This window comes from Theobroma cacao, chromosome 2 (genome assembly GCF_000208745.1).
Source record: "Theobroma cacao cultivar B97-61/B2 chromosome 2, Criollo_cocoa_genome_V2, whole genome shotgun sequence".
NCBI lineage: Eukaryota > Viridiplantae > Streptophyta > Magnoliopsida > Malvales > Malvaceae > Theobroma > Theobroma cacao.
Genome location: NC_030851.1, coordinates 25051133 through 25058460, shown reverse-complemented (window position 1 = coordinate 25058460; position 7328 = coordinate 25051133). Strand labels below are relative to the sequence as shown.

The 7328-nt window shown below is 35.2% G+C and overlaps 1 pseudogene; it reads left to right on the top strand.

Annotated features, from left to right (window-relative positions):
- Window positions 1691-6236, top strand: LOC108660682 (annotated as a pseudogene).

Here is a 7328-nt window from a genome sequence, read left to right as displayed (position 1 = left end):
TTAGCTTTTATCTTGATACTTTTAATGGTTGAATTTTATACAATGTTATTTTATTTTGCAATTATGAGTAGCTAAACTTCTTTCTCTAGGATTGCAATTGAACTCACATGTAGTTTAAGTTTTTAATCTCTTTCCTACTTATTTTAATGGAATTTGAATTGTTTATTTCAATTTGTTCTTAATGCTTTTAATTGCCTGATCACCAATTAAATTGATCTAGGAACCTAAACAAACTTGGGAAAGGGAGTTTAGAGTAAACTAAAATTGGGATATCATATGATCAAATTAATTGATTTGCGTATAGGATAGGGATATACCTATAGGCCATATGTAGCCAGATTAGAGCATGAACTTAATGAGTCTGTTTTAATTTCAATTCACATAGGGATATAGTGTTTTGATTAAAATAGATAATTTTATAGGACGAGTCAGGAGACCTTTATAAATAATTTAGGACTCTAGGTTAGCAATTCAACCCATTGAAATAAGTTAAGGAAGAGAGGTAAGATTTAGATGAAGTGTGAGGGATATTGTAATCCTAGGTTTGTTTAATTTGATATTTTCTCAAGATTATTATTATTTTGATTTTTCTTATTAGTTTTAATTTCAGTTAATCAGTTTTAGTTAATTACTTAATTTTGATTGTTTGTATAAGATTGAATTGTTTTAATTTTAGTACTTAGTAAAGTTTTAGATCAATTCCCTGTGGGATCGATACTCTACTTGCTAATATGCTATTATTCGATACGTATACTTGCGTAGTAGGATTTTAACTGGCAAGTTTTTGGCGTCGTTGCTGGTGAATTTTTTCTAGATTTATTACTAATACTAATACCAAGCAATTTAGTCTTACTTCAAATTTTATTTTTCTTGTTTTAATTTTAGATTTTGTTTTCTTGTAGATATCTTTGGTTATTGTATGCAAAGAAGAAACAATTTGAATCTTGTTCCCTTTGATCCTGAGGTAGAAAGAACTTTCAGAAGACGTCGAAGGGAGAATTTACAAGTTACAGCTTCAAATCAGACAATGGCTGAGGATAACATTAATAATGGTAATAATGCCATTAATGTGGTTCCCGAAGCAAATAGAGCATTGCGAGATTATGCAGTTCCTCTATTGCAAGGTTTGCACCAAAGCATTAGGAGACCTTCCATCAATGCGAATAATTTTGAAATCAAACCAGCCTATAGTCAGATGATTCAGTCTTTAGTTCAGTTTGGTGGGTTACCCAGTGATGATCTTAATGCTCATTTAGTAAATTTTCTAGAGATTTATGATACTTTTAAATACAATGGAGTAACTGATGATGCTATTGGACTGAGACTGTTTCCATTCTCTCTGAGGGATAAAGCAAAAAGTTGGCTTAATTCACTGCCTAATGGGTCTATCACTACATGGGAGGAGTTGGCTCAAAAGTTTCTCGCAAAATTCTTTCCGCCTGCAAAGACTGCAAAGTTGAGGAACGATATCACCTCATTCACACAATTTGATGGTGAGTCCTTGTATGAAGCTTGGGAGAGGTTTAAAGAACTACTGCGAAGATGCCCACATCACGGGCTTTCTGATTGGTTGCAAGTTTAGACATTCTACAATGGGCTGATTGGGTCAATTAAAACCACAATTGATGCTGCTGCTGGTGGGGCATTGATGAGTAAGAATGCTGCAGATGCATATAATTTATTGGAAGAGATGGCTTCAAATAATTATCAATGGCCTTCAGAAAGGTCGGGTTCGAGAAAAGCTGTTGGAGCCTATGAAATTGATGCAATGAGCAACTTAGCTGCGCAAGTGGCTACACTGTCCAAAAAGATCAACACAATGGGAGTTCATGCAGTTCAAAATTCAATTTGTGAGATGTGTGGGGATTGCCATTCAAATGATCAATGTCCATACAATTCTGAATCAGTTCAGTTTGTGGGGAACTTTAACAGACAGCAGAACAACCCATATTCTAATACTTATAATCCTGGTTGGAGAAACAATCCAAATTTTTCATGGAATAACAATGCAGGGCCTTTCAATCCAAAACCCAAATGCCTTCGGGATTTCAACAGCAAGTTAGACCACCACTTCCTGAAAAGAAGCCCTAAGTGGAAGAACTGCTTTTGCAGTATATATCCAAGAATGATGCGATAATTCAAAGCTTTGGAGCATCCTTGAGAAATCTTGAAACTCAAGTGGGACAACTTGCAAATTCTGTCAATAGTAGACCTCAAGGTTCCTTACCTAGTGACACACAAATCAATCCTAAAGGTAAATGCCAAGTAATCACCTTAAGGAATGGAAAAGAGATTGAAGGGGTGAATGAAAAAGTAGTTGAACCTGAGAATGAACATGTTGATAATGAAAGAATTTGTGAGAAAGAAAGTGAAGTCGAACAGAAAGAGAAGGTCAAGGCTGAAAATCAAGGAGTTTCTCAAGTCATCCATTCTCCACCACCTTTTCCCCAAAGGCTCCAAAAGCAAAAGCTTGAGAAGCAATTTCAGAAGTTCATTGATGTCTTCAAGAAATTACACATAAATATTCCTTTTGCTGAAGCTCTGGAACAAATGCCTAGTTATGTCAAGTTCTTGAAGGACATCCTCTCGAAAAAGAGAAAGTTAGGTGAGTTTGAAACTGTCTCCCTTACAGAAAAGTGTAGTGCAATTCTCCAAAACAAGCTACCACCCAAACTCAAAGATCCAAGTAGTTTCACAATCCCTTGCACTATTGGTAATTTATTTTTTACAAAAGCTTTGAGTGATTTAGGTGCAAGTATCAATTTAATGCCTTGGTCAATTTTTGAGAAACTGGGTTTGGGAGAATGCAAACCCACTTCTGTAACTTTGCAATTGGCTGATCGTTCTTATGTGTACCTAAGGGGAATTATTGAAGATGTTCTTGTCAAGGTAGATAAATTTATTTTTCCAGTTGATTTTATAATTCTTGACATGGAAGAAGATAGGCAAATTCCAATCATTCTTGGGAGGCCATTCTTAGCAACTGCTAGAGCTTTAATTGATGTTGAAAAAGGTGAGCTTACTTTGAGAGTTCAAGACCAATAGGTAACATTTAATATTTTCAAAGCTTTAAAATTGCCTATGACATCTGAAGACTGTTTTTCTGTGAGTGTAGTGAACAATTTGACACATGATGTTTTCTTAGAAGAAAATCCCAATGATCCTCTTGAAGCATGTTTAATCGCTAACTCTGATAGGAATGATGATGAGTTTATTGAATATTCAAATTTGTTGAATGCTCACTCCAGATTTAGAACTAATCATCAATTTGAGTCTTTAGATATTTCAGCTTCTTTGGTGCCAACTTCTAAGCCTTCTGTTGAGGAGCCACCTACTTTGGAACTCAAACCTCTACCAGTACACTTGAGGTATGCTTTTCTTGGAAAATCTTCCACTCTTCCAGTTATTATTTTTGATGCTCTTACTAGTTTGCAAGAGGAGAAGTTATTGCGAACACTTAGAGAATTCAAGAAAGCAATAGGGTGGACCATAGTTGATATTAAGGGAATTAGCCCTTCTATTTGCATGCACAAAATTCTTCTTGAGGAAGATCACAAAGCCACAATTGAACAACAAAGAAGATTGAATCCCATCATGAAGGAAGTGGTCAAGAAGGAAATCATCAAGTGGTTGAATGCCGGAATAATCTACCCTATCTCTGATAGCTCATGGGTAAGTCCAGTTTAATGTGTTCCTAAGAAAGGAGGAATGACTGTGGTGGCCAATGACAATAATGAGCTCATTCTAACAAGAACGGTGATTGGATGGAGAATGTGCATGGACTACCACAAGCTCAACAAAGCTACAAGGAAAGATCACTTCCCTCTTCTATTCATTGATCAAATGTTAATTCGCTTGGCTGGTAAGGAATATTATTGTTTTCTAGATGGTTATTGTGGCTATAACCAAATTGCTATTGCTCCTGAAGATCAGGAAAAGACTACATTTACATGTCCTTATGGCACCTTTGCTTTTAGAAGAATGCCATTTGGATTATGTAATGCACCTGCCACCTTTCAACGATGCATGATGGCCATATTCACAGACATGGTGGAAAAATGCCTGGAGGTATTTATGGATGATTTCTCAATCTTTGGAAATAATTTTGATGATTGTCTTTTAAATCTTGCTAGGGTACTCAAGAGGTGCGAAGAGACAAATTCGGTGCTCAATTGGGAGAAATGTCACTTTATGGTGCGAGAAGGTATTGTTCTTGGTCACAAGATCTTTAGTAATGGCATTGAGGTAGATAAAGCAAAAATTGAAGCAATTGAGAAATTACCACCTCCAATAAATGTCAAAGGTATTAGATGTTTTCTTGGTCATGCTGGTTTTTGTAGAAGATTTATTAAGGACTTTTCAAAAATTTCTAAACCACTTTGCAATTTATTAGAGAAAGATGTGCCATTTAAGTTTGATAATGGATGTCTTGTTGCTTTTGATGAATTGAGGAAAAGATTAATATCTGCACCTATCATAATTAGTCCCGATTGGACTCTTCCTTTTGAGCTAATGTGTGATGCGAGTGATTATGCGATGGGAGCTGTTTTGGGACAAAGGAAGGATAAAATCTTCCATTCCATCGATTATGCTAGCAAGACTTTGAACGAGGCTCAGAAAAATTATACCACGACAGAAAAAGAGCTCTTAGCTGTGGTTTTTGCTTTTGACAAATTTCGCTCCTATCTCGTGGGGACAAAGGTGATAGTGTACACTGATCACTCAGCAATCAAGTATTTGATTGCCAAGAAAGATGCTAAGCCAAGATTGATAAGATGGATCCTCTTACTTCAAGAATTTGATCTTGAGATTCGTGATAGAAAAGGAACAGAAAATCAAGTTGCAGACCACCTCTCAAGATTAGAAATTGAAGCTCAAGGTAAGGATTCGACCATAATCAAAGAAACGTTTCCTGATGAACAAATCCTTCAAGTTGGTAAGAAATCATTTCCTTGGTATGCTGATTTTGTAAACTATTTGGTAAGTAATATTATTCCCCTTGATTTAAATTTTCATCAGAAAAAGAAATTTTTGCATGATGTTAAATTTATTTTTGGGATGAGCCTTACTTGTTCAAACAGTGTAAAGACCAGATGTTCAGAAAATGCATCTCGGAGGAAGAGATTCAAAGTGTGCTTCACCATTGCCATTTTTTAGATTATGGAGGACATTTTAGAGGAATAAAGACTGCTGCTAAAGTCCTCCAATCAGGTTTGTATTGGCCTACATTATTTAAGGATGCTCATAATTTTGTATTGCATTGTGACAGGTGCCAAAGGGTGGGAAATATCTCAAGGCGAAATGAGATGCCTCTCAACAACATCATGGAGATAGAAATTTTTTATGTATGGGGTATTGACTTCATGGGTCCGTTCATATCCTCATATAACAACAAATACATTTTGCTAGCTATGGATTATGTCTCCAAGTGGGTTGAAGCAGCAGCCTTTCCTCATAATGATTCGAAGGTGGTCATGAATTTCATCAAGAAAAATATTTTCACTCGATTTGGCACTCCAAGGGCAATCATTAGTGACGAGGGAAGTCACTTTTGCAACAAATATTGTGATGCCCTTTTGGCAAAATATGGAGTTAAACATAAGGTTGCCACTACGTACCATCCTCAGACTAGTGGCCAAGCAGAAGTATCGAATCGCGAAATCAAGAGGATTTTGGAGAAAACCGTGTGTCCCACAAGAAAAGATTGGTCCAAGAGATTGGATGATGCACTGTGGGCATATAGGACTGCTTACAAGACCCCGATTGGTATGTCTCCATATAAGTTGGTCTTTGGCAAAGCTTGTCACTTATCGGTGGAACTTGAACACAATGCTTATTGGGCTGTCAAGAAGTTAAATTTTGATCTACAAGCAGCAGGTGAGCAAAGGTTGTTGCAGTTAAATGAGCTTGATGAATTTCGCCTTCAAGCTTATAAGAATGCCAAACTCTACAAAGAGAAAATGAAGCAATGGCATGATAAGAAGATATTGGCAAGAAGCTTTGAGCCAGGACAAGCAGTGTTGCTTTATAATTCTCTCTTAAAATTATTTCTGAGAAAGCTCAAATCAAGGTGCTCTAGTCCTTTTATTATCAATGAGGTATTCCCACATGGAGCGATCGAAGTTAGAGGGATAGATGGTCGAAAATTTAAAGTCAATGGACAAAGATTAAAGCATTATTGGGGAGGTAAAATTAATCGTCAACAGTCCTCAATTCACTTGCTTGATACGGCCTAGAGTCCAAGACAATCCAGTCGAAGACTATAAATGAAGCGCTTCTTGGGAGGCAACCCAAGCTTCTTAACCTTACTCAGTTTTGGTTTATTTTATTTTATTTTTATTTTTATTTTTATTTTATTATTATTTTACTTTATTATTATTATTATTATTATTATTATATATTCTTTTCCCTTTTTGCAAGTCAAAAAAACTGATTCGGAGTGAGGGGAGTATTCTTGTCCCTTGTCTTTTATTTTCTTTTATCACATTGAGGACAATGTTCATTCCAAGTTTGGGGGAGTAGTTTAGAATTTTGTTAGTTTATTTACATGTTTTATTTGTGATTTGCATGTTTTGTTGTGTTAAAAAAAAAAATTGAGATAGTTATATCTTATTCTTGATTGTCCCAATCTTAGGATGATATTTTAATTATCTTTTGATTCTTAGCTTTTGGGAAGCATATAGTTATGATTTAATTTTATGTGATATTCTTGTGTTAGCTTTATTTTAGAATGTGACTTCCAATAATTTGAAGCACTATACTCTTTTACTTAGAATTTATGTGTGATTTAGAGAAATTTTATATTGATGAAAAAGTATAGTGGAGTCAAGAATTCTAGAATTTGTTTGATTCTCTCTCGAGGTGAAATCTTAGATAACATTTAGGATAGGAAGTGATTTAGGCCATCTTTGGATCGTTTGAGCCTTTTTGAGCCTACCTTGTTATATTTATCCTTAGTCACCCTTTTTGAGCCTAATTTACCTTTTCTTTGTAATCGCACAGTTATATTAGTCTTGTCCTGTTTATTTAATTCCAGCAATTTGAACCTCTCACCCCTTAAGTATGTTAATCGTTCTAAAGAGTGATTTGAGCTTAAAGATAAATTGAGGGAGAAAGGTGTGGAAAAAAAAAAAACACAAAAAGTGAAGGTTGTTACTAAAATTACCCCTAGTCTATAATGGTCAAAAATAAGTTTGGGGGTTGAAAAAAAAAAAGGGAAAAGAAAAGAAATAAAGTGTGTTGTACAAAGGAAAGTTTACTTCAAGTTTGGGGGTGCTATACAAAAAAAAAAAAAACTTGAGCTCTTTATATGATCTAGATTGATTAAG